At 45.7% G+C, this 13,052-nt stretch overlaps 1 protein-coding gene across 2 annotated transcripts in view; it reads left to right on the plus strand.

Annotated features, from left to right (window-relative positions):
* The window catches only part of PTP4A2 (protein tyrosine phosphatase 4A2), a 510,667-nt gene that overhangs the window by 349,612 nt on the left and 148,003 nt on the right, over window positions 1–13,052 (plus strand). The gene's annotated exons all lie outside the window — the stretch shown is intronic.

Genomic DNA, 13,052 nt, shown 5'->3' on the forward strand with positions numbered 1-13,052 from the left:
TTTGACGATTGCCTGATTTCATATGGACAGTCAGGAATTGCTACTTCCTGACGTTTGTAGAGAGACTTCTAACTTCTCTGGGGTATACCATCAACGAAAATAAATCACATCTACTACCCAGCCAAAAAATTGTATTCAAACTTCTGGCCACCCAAACCCAGCTATCTGCAAGACAAATACTGCAAGCCCTAGGGTTCATGACCTCTTGCTTTCTCCTAACTCCATATGCAAGACTGCATATGAGGAAACTTCAATGGTACTTAAAGAAGTCACTGTCCACATTCTCTGAAACTGGAAACGTCGATTCTCTATCCTTCCTTGACTAAGGACATAGTTCCTTTGGTGGGCCGATGCCTGCTACCACAACAAGGGACTCTCTCACTCAACCCCTCGCCACCCAAACCCTGACAACAGACACATCAGACTATGCATGGGGGGCCCCCATGGCAGGCGAATGCATTCAATGCGAATGGAGCCAAAGACAAATGCACCTGCATATCAATCAGAAAGAAATGTTAGCTGTACAGAATGCATGGACAGCCTTCAAATACTGTCTCCTTCCAAGACCACTGTTTATAAAGATGCACAACACCGCAAGCGGGGAGGGGCGACTCATTCCTACCCACTCTGCAGGCTAGCCATGGCTCTTTGGAACACAGCCTTGAGCAATCAAGTGCACCTGCAAGCTCAGTTCCTGCCAGGCAAACTGAATTCACTGGCAGATGACTTGAGCAGAAATCTAATGGACCCACACGAGTGGAAACTGGAACCCAACTCATTCAAACTACTAATCCACAGGTGGGGGAGAACCATCAATTGAGCAAATTTTGCACCAGAACTCCCCACAGCCAAACAAGGAAAGTGGATGGCCTATCCTTTACGTGGGAAAACCTCTCAATCTGTACCTTCCCCCCTGCCCCTCTTCTCAAAAGTACTAAAGATCAAACAGGACACGCCAAGGACAATCCTGATTGCACCAGACTGGCCATGCCAGCACTGGTACCCATTTTTACCCAGTCTGACAGTAGTGCCATCCTGGCACCTGCATCAGACCTCTTTCCTGCTGTCCCAGCAGGAGGGCCAGATTTTGCATCCTCAACTGTAAACCCTGAACCTGGCTCATTCCCTGAATACATCACCAACAACCCTCAGCAGACAGGTGCTAGATGTCATCCTTGAGGCCAGGAGGCCTAGTACTAGGAAATCCTTTTCAGAAAAGTGGAAAAGATACTGTTCTTGGAGTCCTTCTCAAGTAAAGGACACATCCGTGCCCACCTTACCTCAAATCCTAGATTATCTAGCAGAGCTGCTCCACAAAGGCCTATCCTTCTCATCAGTTAAGGTTCATGCCTCTGCCATCTCAGCTTATTACAATACTGAGCCCACCCCTCATCTCACCCTCTCATCACACAGTTCCTGAGAGCAGCTAACAATTTAAGAGCTCCCACTCCTGCCTGGGATCTTAACTTTGTACTAGAGAAGCTTATGCTTCCTCCTTTTGAGCCTGCTGCTACAGCAGAGTTAAAATTCCTCCCTTGGAAAACAGCCTTACTTCTAGCCTTCACTTCAGCAAGAAGAGTGCCTGAGTTACAGGCTCTTATGGCTGTGGAACCCTTCATTATCTTGGCTGTGGAACCCTTCATTATCTTCCATGCGGACAGGGTTTCCCTCAGGACTAACCTATCATTTATGCCCAAGGTGGTATCCAGTGTGGCTTTAAACCAATCTATTTACCAACCTTTTTTCTTAATCCTCAGAATAAAGGGGGAAGGATCCTGCATTCCTTGGACGTGCACAGACCGCTCAGGTTCTACCTTGACAGGCCCAAGCCTTTCAGAAAAACTGACCAGCTGCTAGTCAGCTTTGCTGCAGGGGCAGAGGGCAAGGCCATTTCAAAGCAAACCATTTCCAAATGGATAGCACACTGCATCCATTTCTGCTACAAACACCATGGAAAACCTATCCCACAGGGGATCAAAACTCATTCCACTAGGGCTACCTCAACTTCTACAGCATTTCTCAGGGGAGTCCCTACCAGGGACATCTGGAAGCTGTAACCTGGAGTTCTGTACACACCTTCACCAAGCATCATCACTTGCCTATCTTTTCTAAATCTAGAGCTGGATTTGCCACAGCAGTCTTAAAAGGCCTGCTAGCCAGCCCTACTACTACTTGACTGCCTCCACCCTTCCTCCGCTTTGGGAATCAACCAAGTGTGATGACTGCAACAGTGAAACACGAAGAACATAGTACAGTTGTGTACACTTACCATAAATGTAGATGTTTGTGTATTCACTGTTGCAGTCCTGGTTATCCTCCCTCCAGCCCCCCTGACTTCTCTATTCTTTCTACCTTTACTCTTTTTGGCCATATCTTATGGCTTTGGTGTTTACTTTTTACTGGTGGTGTTCCACACCATGTAATTGCTTCTTATTTTGGGGGCTCCTGACATCTGCGGCAAGAAAAACTGATGTAATGGCGTCTGCTACATGTTTTATACCACTGACGACCTGACATCATGGAAGAAGAGACAGCATCCGGAGAAATCCCAAGACTCTGCTATTCGGGCCGACTGAGGGCTACTTGCAGGCAGATAACCCAAATGTTATGTCTGCAACAGTGAATACACTCCTAACATCTACATGTGTGGTAAGTGTACACGACTGTACTTTTCGGATAGTCTCCAGATTGTCTTGGATAACACTGCTTTTGGTGACTAATACCTCTGCTTGGAGAATGTTATCTCCAAATCTTAACTTGCAGAGAAGCCACCTTAATGTTTCACCAGGACGGTATATGCCTTGGTAGTAACTTTCATACCTGAGGTGGTCTCTAAGCTATCACTTGAGCCATTCACTAGTCAATTTTCATTTTGAATCCGTAGAACATAGGAGAAAGAACTACTTCATTCCCTTGATGTATAGAAGACAGCTGAAATATTTTTGCGTAGGACTAATCCACTTTTATCCTACTTATAGAAGGAAGCCAGTAAACACTGTCAGCACTGTCCAAGGCCAAGAGTGCATCTTCTATGGGACCTGACAATATCCCTGGCTGTGTTCTACATGAACTACAGAATGAAATGGCACCTCACCCGTGTGCCCTGTTCAACCATAGCTTCGCCTCAAGCTTTGTCCCTACCAAATGGCGCACTGCTGCAGTCATCCCTCTCCATAAAGGATGTGCGATTACAGACCCTGGGAACTTTCGCCCCATTAGCCTGACGAGTCTGATATGCAAAGCTATGGAACGCATCATCCTGGACCTAATAAACAAGGATATAGGGAATCTCCAAACTCTGGATCCCACACAATTTGGTTTTGTGAAGGGTAGGTCATGCCTTCTCAACCTGGTCGACTTGAGTCAAGTCACCAGAGCTGTGGATGAAGGCAAGGTGGTTCATACAGCCTACCTTGATTTGGCCAAGGCCTTTGATACCATTCCCCACTCAGAAATCATAGGAAAAACTCACTAAGCTAGGTATCAACCAATATATCACTAGGTGGGTTGCAGACTGCCTCACAGAACCCACAGTGTGAAAGTCGCTGACTCAACCAATCATGAGTGGAATCCCACAGGGTTCAGTCTTGGGTCCTCTTCTGTTTGGTATCTACTTCTCTGAAGTCTCAGCCAACACGAAGGGACTTGGGCTGACAAAGTTCAGATGATTGCAAGTTGTGAGCTATTAACTCCCCAAGTGATGTTGACATCCTACAGAAAGGTCTCACTGAGACCAACGCCTAGTGTCAGAACCATGGCCTTAAGCTCAATGCCAAAAAATGTCGTCATCCCCTTTGGGAAAAACCCAGTTCCTATGAATTACCACATCGATGGTAGTCCACTGAACACAGAAGGCATTTGAGATCTGTGAACACAGGATGATAGCAATCTCTCCCTTATGACCACCCCATTGCTACTGTGGTCAAAGTCCTATGTGGCACATCTCATTGCTAAGGGTTTTGCATCCAGGACTAGAGGTCATTGTCTTCATCTAGTGTTCCCTCAGTAGGCCAATCAATAGAGTACAATGTCCTGTTTGGCATGTACCTCACTAGACACCTGCAGCAGCTAGAGAGGCCACAAAAGTACCTCAAAGGATCCTAGGCCTTAAATACTTGTCCTGTATGGACAGACTCAGACTCAACTATTCTGTCTCATATCGCCTACTTAGAGGCAATCTCTGCTTTACTTACAAAGCCATGTCTTACCTAGCTCTGTTAGAAATGCTACATCTAAAGAAATCCCAGTCCCTCTGCACCACATGCTCCAGAGACCTCTACCTCATTACCACAATCAAAGAACATGCTGGAGGGACAGGTTCATAACCCAGAGACTGCCCATGCTATGGAATAAACTTCCCATACATGTCCAACAGTGCACCTCACTGGCCGTCTTCAAGAGAAGTCTTGAATGGATGGGAAATGGAAAATACACCCCGGGGATCACCCCAGTGGCTCTACTCGACAGAGGCACTAGGGGCTAAGGTCGGGTGGCACGATGCCAGGGTAATCCTATGGGCTAGGCTTGTAAAGGCTCCGTGGCCATTAGCCTAGTACACACCTATGAACCTAAAATTGCTTTAATTGCTTTTCAGATTGTGGCACAGCTCATTATGAATAACTCCAAGACGCATCAAAACCTACTCCACTTGAGACAGTGTAGCCACCACAGCCCTCCTTTTACAGGTTCACTGTGCTGACTGTTCTTGGAGCAGCAACTTTGACTTCAGTTCACCCCTTTTCAAGACACTGAAATTAAGGGGTAGCCTCCAGGGTCAGGGTAGGATTTGCCTCTAAACTTGCAGGGCCTTATTTCCCAATTTCATATCTCCAGGCATCTCGTTTCTGTATGTTCTGTGAAGACAGTAACATTGAGGACTGTAATAAATATAAAACTGTTAATGTAGTTTTAAATTGGTGTTCTGGTGCAGCTACTCCCTCTCCCCCTTTTCTCTTGTCCTGTATTCCTTGCATCAAAAGTTGGGGTGGCAGCCTAGTCCTGTATCTGCACTTTCCCCTTTACTCCCCTGCCCCCCCTTCCATTTCCCTGTACCTGCTGCCTGGCGAGGGAACTTGGGAAACTTCTGGCGTGGACCTAGGACACTGGCGTGGACCTAGGACACTGGCGTTGCCGTCTAGTCTACTAGAGCTTTGTTGAGGTGTTGGCTTTAGTCACAGCAAGAAAGATCTGAAGACATTGGCCAGTGCACCTCTTATGCCACCAAATGTGAGTAGTGGGAGTGTCATGCAGGGTCGGGTGGGTGGGGGGGTTAGAGACTAACCATTCAGGCCAAGTGCAAGCTGGAATCCCAAAAGTGGGTAGTGCAGCAGTGATTCTGCTAAACCTACAGATGTCCTTCATGGATGCATCTGCAGTCATAACAACTGGGTTGTCCTGTCGTCAGGCAGCCCTTCAGTCAGCCGGATTCCAAAGTCCGGGTCCGCTCGCTGATGTCGCACTTCACCCGACGTCATCTCTGTTGGTCTTCGGGTATAAAGGCATCAGCCGACGCCATTTTCCCAGTCTTTCTTGCCGCGTGGCGCCCAAAGCAGAAGCTGTTCGCAAGTGCCGGTCGGTCGGATCCAGAGATTACTTCTACCGAATACTACTTCGAAGACTTCTAAAGCTAAGTACCCCGTTGGGGGCTCTTTCTTGCCTCAGCCGATGTCAGAAAAAGTTAATAATTGTTTAACCTGTGGGAAACAAATACCTCATAAAGATTTCCACTCTTATTGTCTGCCTTGTTTAGGCCCAGCCCACGACGTAGCAGCCTGTTCGGCCTGTGCTTCTTTCATCCGACGAACGCTTAGGCGTCGGTCTGAGTTTGCAGAACAGTTTTTCGGTTCTGATTTTGCGTACATTATGCCGTCGGACCCTCCAACTACCCAATCTGCCAAAAAACGCAAAGATAAAGACCGACACTTGCGGTCCGCGGTTTCGGCCGAAACCATGGCTAAGCAAACCGCGAGTGTCTCGGTTTCGGCCGAAACCGAGAAAACTGATCAAAGTACAGCTGAATCTATCTCTACAACTGAGGCCCCTGCTACCACTCTTGAATCGGCCTCAGAAATTTTACCCACTACGGTGGTTGCCACTGACTTATCAGACACCATTCCCTTGGATGTCTCTACCCCAGCATGTGGTGCTGCTAGGCCTCCAGCAGCCATGTCCATTAAGGCCTTCGCCAGGGCTAAAGCAGCCAAGACTACCAAACAGTGCCTGTTAAACCCCCTACAACCAGGCCCTCTTCTAGTTCACAAATGCTTACTCTGGCAGAAGATTTAATTTCATTAATTAGAGGATCTCAATCTCACCCAGACAGGGCCTCTCAGCCCCCAGAGAAGAGACCTAGGGCAGAGCCCCCTGAGCCAGTGTCCTCTGATGATTCTGCCGATGAATCAGACATAACTGACCAGCCAGAGGCTCCTTTCTCCAATTTTGAAGACTCTGATGCTGAAGAATCCATTCCAGCTGCTTCCCCACCAGAAGAATTCTCCTTTGGGGAAACCTTGCATGCCATGCGAGAGCAGTTCCAATGGCAGCAACAGGATTTTTCAGACTCCAGAAAAAGACTTAGGACCTTCTGCACCTTCCACAGCACAGGCCCTTAGCTATACCTCCTGTTCTCTCTGTGGTGGATGATGCTTTCAATGATGTCTGCTCCGCACCAGATTCTTTACCTCCAGCCCCTGCCAAACCAGACAGGTTTTACAGGGTGCCAGACACTCATCACCACCTTTACAAGGCCCCACTTGCAGACCCCGAAACTATATCCCAGGGTCCCAAGGCAGTAGCCACAACCATAGCTAAAAACCCTATTCCTTCTGAAAGGGAAGCAAGGTCATTAGACAGATGGGGCAAAAAGGTTTACACTTCAGCTACTCTCTCAGCTAGAGCTTTAAACTGTCAGTTTCACATGATACAATACCAAGAGTTTATGCTTGATCAGTTAACGAAAAAGCTAACCACTGATGAATCTCTTGATAAGAAATATGTATTAGAAATGGTAAATAACATACAACAGGTTAGTAACCATTCCTTAAAATGTGGCTATGATGCACTGGAGGCTTCATTTAGATCAGCCATGACTGGCACAGTGATAAGAAGGCATGCATGGCTAAAGGAGCAAGCTTTACCTGATCATGTTAAAGCTAAGTTGCTAGATGCTCCTATGGATAAGACAAGTTTGTTTGGTACACCTGCCCAGCAGGTTATGAAGAAAATGGAAGAAAAGGCAAAATCTGTTCAAACAGTTAAAGATTTCTTGCAGGTTCAACCCCCAAGGTTTAGCAGGAACTGGCCTGCCAAAAATTGGTCCTTTCCTGACTCCACAAGATCTCAAAGGGGCAGGAATAGACGTTCCAGAGGCAGAAACCAATCCAGAGGAGGTGCCTACAGAGGACGACAGTGGCAAGGCAACAACAGAGGCACAGACACAACCACTGCCACTACATCAACACAGCCACAGTGACTTAACCCTACATCCGCCTACCAGGGAACAAATAGCAACACCTCTAGGCGGAAAGTTAACCTTATTTTCAAAGAACTGGCACTATATAACAAAAGACAAGTGGATTTTACAAACCATAGATCAAGGTTACCGGTTCCACTTCCACACTTTACCAGTCAAAAGAGGAATGCCAAATCTACCTCCAAATCAAAAAACAGAGGCTCTACAACAGATAATGCAGTTAGCAAACATGAGAGCTGTGGAAAGAGTGCCAACAGCAGAGCAAGGAAAGGGGTTCTACTCCAGACTATTCCTAGTGCCAAGAAAGGAAAAAAGTTGGAGACCAATTCTCGACCTGTCCACCTTAAATACATACATCATTGTCCCAAAATTCAAAATGCTGACCCTACAGCAACTTCTTCCCATGCTGGGCAAGGAGTGTTGGCTGGTAACTCTAGATCTCAAGGAGGCATACCTGCACGTCCCCATTCGACCAATCTGCAGAAGATACCTCAGATTTCTTGCAGGATCAGAGCACTATCAATTCTCAGCATTGCCCTTTGGCTTATCTACTGCGCCCAGAGTATTCACAAAATGCCTGGCATCAGTAATCGCCCATTGCAGACTACAGGAATTCAAATTTACCCATACCTGGACGACTGCCTGCTACAAGGGGACAACAAAAGCAAGCTGACAACAGATTTACAAAGGGTCATTTACTTGCTACAAGCACTGGGATACACAGTCAATTTACAAAAGTCAAGGCTGATACCATCCCAAACAAGGACATTCTTGGGCGGAATTGGACACAGTAAAGCAAATGGCATTCCTAACTACAGAAAACAAAAGAACTCCTCTTTACTTCTTGGCTCTAACAAAACTGAACAAGTTAACAGCAAGAAAAGTACTACAGGCCTTGGGCTTCATGGCATCATGCATAATCTTGGTCCCACTTGCCAGACTACATACGAGAAAACTACAGTGGTACCTAAAGAATTTATGGTCCCAACACAGGCACAGCCTAGAAACAGAAATCCCACTAATTCCATGCTTAAAACAGGAGTTCCTATGGTGGGCTCAGGCATGCCAGTCAAATCCAGGGCTACCCTTTCGCAGATGTCAAGCAAGCCAGACCATCACAACAGACGCTTCAGACCTAGGATGGGGGGCCCACATGCTGGACAAATGCGTGCAAGGATTGTGGACACAGGATCAACTTCACCTGCACATCAACCTAAAAGAAATGCTGGCAGTAAAACTGGCAATCCAAGAGTTCAGACCATTTCTCCAAGAGGGCCAGTTGATAAGGACAGACAACACCACAGTCATGTGGTACATCAACAAACAGGGAGGCACTCATTCATACCCCCTATGCAGAATGACTTTGGAGCTGTGGTCCCTGGCACTCAGCTACAACATCCAGTTACAGGCAATGTTTGTACCGGGAAAAGAAAATACTCTAGCAGACATACTAAGCAGAACCACATCAGATGCCCACGAATGGAAGCTGCACCCGGACATCTTCAAGACCATCTCAAAGAAATGGGGAATACCTCAGATAGATCTATTCGCATCACCTCTCAATCACCAGCTCAAAAAATTCTGCACAAGGACATTCCACCCACTAGCATGGAAGGTGGATTCGCTCTCCTTCAGCTGGAAAGGCCTAACAGCATATGCATTCCCACCTCTTCCCTTGATACACAAAGTACTACTAAAAATCAAGGAAGAACGTCCAAGGATAATCCTGATAGCTCCAAACTGGCCAAGACAACACTGGTACCCACTGCTGAGGAGCATGTCTCGGAAAAATATGTGGCCAATACCCCTGATGCCTTTGATGTTAACTCAGAACAACTACAGCATCATACATCCAAACCTAAAAACGTTGCAACTGGCTGCATGGAACATCACATAGCAGCAGCTAATCCAGAACTTTCCCAAAGAGTTAAAGACATTATTCTTGAAGCACGCAGACCTTCAACAAGAAGGAACTATGCTGGAAAATGGAAAAGGTTTGTCATTTGGAGTACTGAAAGAGGAAAAGATGTGTCAAACATAGATATGCCTAACATTCTGGAGTATCTGGCCGAACTTCTTCATTCAGGCCTCTCCTGCTCCTCCATCAAGATACATGCATCAGCTATTTCAGCAGAATACAGCTTTGATCTACCCGTTTTTTCGCACCCTTTGCTCAGGCAGTTCCTCAGAGGAATCAAGAATGTAAAACCTCCAAGGAAACCACCATTACCAGCTTGGGACTTAAACTTTGTGCTAGAAAAGTTGACACTATCACCCTTTGAACCAGCAGCAACAGCAGACCTACAACACCTGTCATGGAAAACTGCTTTCCTACTGGCAATTACTTCAGCAAGGAGGGTTTCAGAACTACAGGCCTTAATGGCAGTGCAACCCTTCCTAATCTTCCACCAAGATAGTGTCCATGAGGACTAATCCTACATTTATGCCTAAGGTGGTATCCAGAGTGTCTTTAAACCAGGCAATCCACCTACCTACCTTCTTTCCCAACCCACAAAACAGAGGGGAAAGAATACTGCATACCTTGGATGTACATAGACAGCTACGCTACTACTTGGACAGAACAAAAAATAGCAGAAAGACTGACCAACTTTTTGTAGCCTATGCAACAGGAAGGGAAGGAAAAGCTGTTTCCAAACAGACAATCTCCAAATGGATAGGAAATTGCATACGATTCTGTTACTCCTTCCATGGAAAACCAATTCCACAGAACATAAGGCCTCATTTTACAAGGGCAACAGCCACTACCACAGCCTTCTTACGAGGAGTGGCAACCAAAGACATTATTGAGGCGGCTACTTGGACCTCCGTGCATACATTTGCCAAGCATTATAATTTGCCTCTATTCTCCAGATCCCGAGCAGGGTTTGCCACTGCTGTACTGCAAGGGATCCTAAACACACCATAATCTAGTTTTATCCTCCTCCCCTAGTTGGCTATGGTATTCTGCCCAGTTGTTATGACTGCAGATGCATCCATGAAGGACATAGTACAGTTTTGTACCTACCATAAATGTAGATGTCCGAACTGGATAGCATCTGCAGTCAGGATTACCCTCCCTCCTTCCCCTCTGTGGTACTCCAAGGGTGTTTACTCTCCTAATAGCTAGCTGGTGGGGGGGGGGGGGGAGTCTTTTATGGTGTATTGGTTTGTATATATGTACATACATGCTTATTTTTGTGTTTACCTCTATCTTTTTGGAAACATTGGCATCTATCCAAATTTTAGCCTTCAAGAGGGCTTCTGGCATCTGGGGCAAGAAACAGAGGAAAATGGCGTCGGCTGATGCCTTTATACCCGAAGACCAACAGAGATGACGTCGGGTGAAGTGCGACATCAGCCGAAGCCGGACCCGGACTTTGGAATCCGGCCGACTGAAGGGCTGCCTGACGACAGGACTACCCAGTTGTTATGACTGCAGATGCTATCCAGTTCGGACATCTACATTTATGGTAGGTACAAAACTGTACTTTATGGCAAGTTACTGATGCAACTTTTTTCTCTTATCCCAGACCCAGTGAATTTCCAAACTGTTGCACTTGCCCCTAATTCCCCCCACCCAGTTTCCTTTGAGTGTTCAGATGCAAAGCATCACAAAGATTATTATGGCTCCCTTATTGGCCCAGTGAGTTATAGTTCCCTTTCTTTCTGCTTTCTGGAAAAGCCTGTCCCATTGAAGTCCTCACACTCCTGTCACACCACTCAGGCTCCATATTAGCCTCATCTGTTAGTGTCAACACTCGATCCACATCAATTTGGCAAGTTGCATCTAAACCTGGACTCGGGGCGATGACGTGCCTTTTTCACTTCTAGTATAAGCTAGTAATCCTTATTTTGGGTTGCGCGACAGTCTGTTTTGAAAACAAAGTACGAGAAAAATGGAGGATAAATGGACTTGTGTTCCTGTCCACTCCACTGTCAAAGGGCACTGTCAAAGGGATTCATTTTCAGCTGCTGGTTTTGGTACTTGATTATATTGCATTTTGAATCTGACATTAATTATGCTGAAGTCCATTTGGCTCTAGCTTTCATGAAAGCTTTACTTCCAACTTCCTTGAAGGTTTGAAAACTATTTTTCTTAAACACCGTCTCGTAGAGATGAGCTTTGACACCCTGTACCTTCTTGGGACATTATCCTCTACAGCTGAAGTTGACCTTGGCCCCTGCAGCATTGGTAGACCTCATTTTTTCATTTACTTGCACTAGGAAAATTTCAGTAGCGGATTTTGTTTTTTGAATTTCATATTTGACCTTTCATAATGTTTCTATTCATTCTAGCCTTTACTTTATGCATAAGGTCTGCTTCGAACCTTAAGCAGTAGATGCATCTGACATTGTTTTTTTTCCTCTATTCAGTTCAGAATACTTCAGTTGCAACCATCAGCCGAGATTTTATATTAAGAACTAGCTCTGTACTTGGCCAAATTCATTTTCACAACATGAAATTTGGTCAGAAAAGTTTTAAAGGTAATCCTAGTCAGATTGCTTTTTAGTGTTGTAAATCTTGTTCTGTGAAGGTTTTACTCTTTCAGAGCATAGACTGCCATGGAAGCCTTTAGAAATGCAGCTCTTTACCATCTTTGTGAAGCAGCTTACCACTCTTTCAGCACCTTTACAAGACAGATGTGGTATCCATGTCCAGTTTATCCTTTGGACTTAACATGTTAGAGTATATTCTCATAAGACTCCTCAGCCCCCAAGAGAACTAACTGGAGTCTTTCACCAGGGATGGACTTTACCATCACTGTAGGTCAGGAAGAGGTCAGTCCTTTGTTTCAGACGTCTCACCCTGCTTTAAATAATGCTTCTCGTGTCCGTTTTATTAGTGTTAACACTTCTGTCCAGCATCTGCTCTGTAGAAGGTTACATGTCATGGTGCATGATGGCTTGGGAGACGTTTTGGCAGCCCAAGTTTCATCTGAGTTGTCTTAAATGCTTGCTGACCTTAGTCCTGTTAACTAGGATGGACCTGTTTTTCCACATCTGATGTGACATGCAGAACTTTAATGTAAGGCGTACAGAGGGAAGTAAATAGTGTGGGAAGAAATAGCCAGGGAATTGTTATGGCTAGGCTTGTATCAGCCCTAGGGCTGATAGCCTAGTACCAACCTACCAACCTATGAACTATGAGACTAATCTTTCAGACCTTAGATGAATTCCAGGTTAGGTAACTATGTTGTAAATTAGCAAATGCTACAGTGGAAATTAGAGAACTGGTTTAACTATTTGGTAGTCACTGGATGAAACTGGGTACAGAAAGAGGGTAGGAAGTGTCAACTCGTGCAGAAATTTGTCAATAGAATAAATAGTGCACCTTTTATGGTGGCAGCCATTTTGTGTGCAGTTTGCCTGTACTTAAGCCTGGGGTTAAACATAATGCCCATTCTAGAGGTTGAGTACTTGCGTTGGGCTGGCCTACACTGTATACATTTGAACACCTACCCATTTGAGGGAGCTGAGAGCACCCTCCTGTTTTTCTTTCATTTTATGCAGCTACTTTGGTAGTGGTCTCTGAGTGCAGTGCATACCCCTATCCACAGCTTCCCTATTTAGGCTAGTCTTT

Source organism: Protopterus annectens, chromosome 1.part1, assembly GCF_019279795.1.
Source record: "Protopterus annectens isolate FY-2018-M chromosome 1.part1, PAN1.0, whole genome shotgun sequence".
NCBI lineage: Eukaryota > Metazoa > Chordata > Ceratodontiformes > Protopteridae > Protopterus > Protopterus annectens.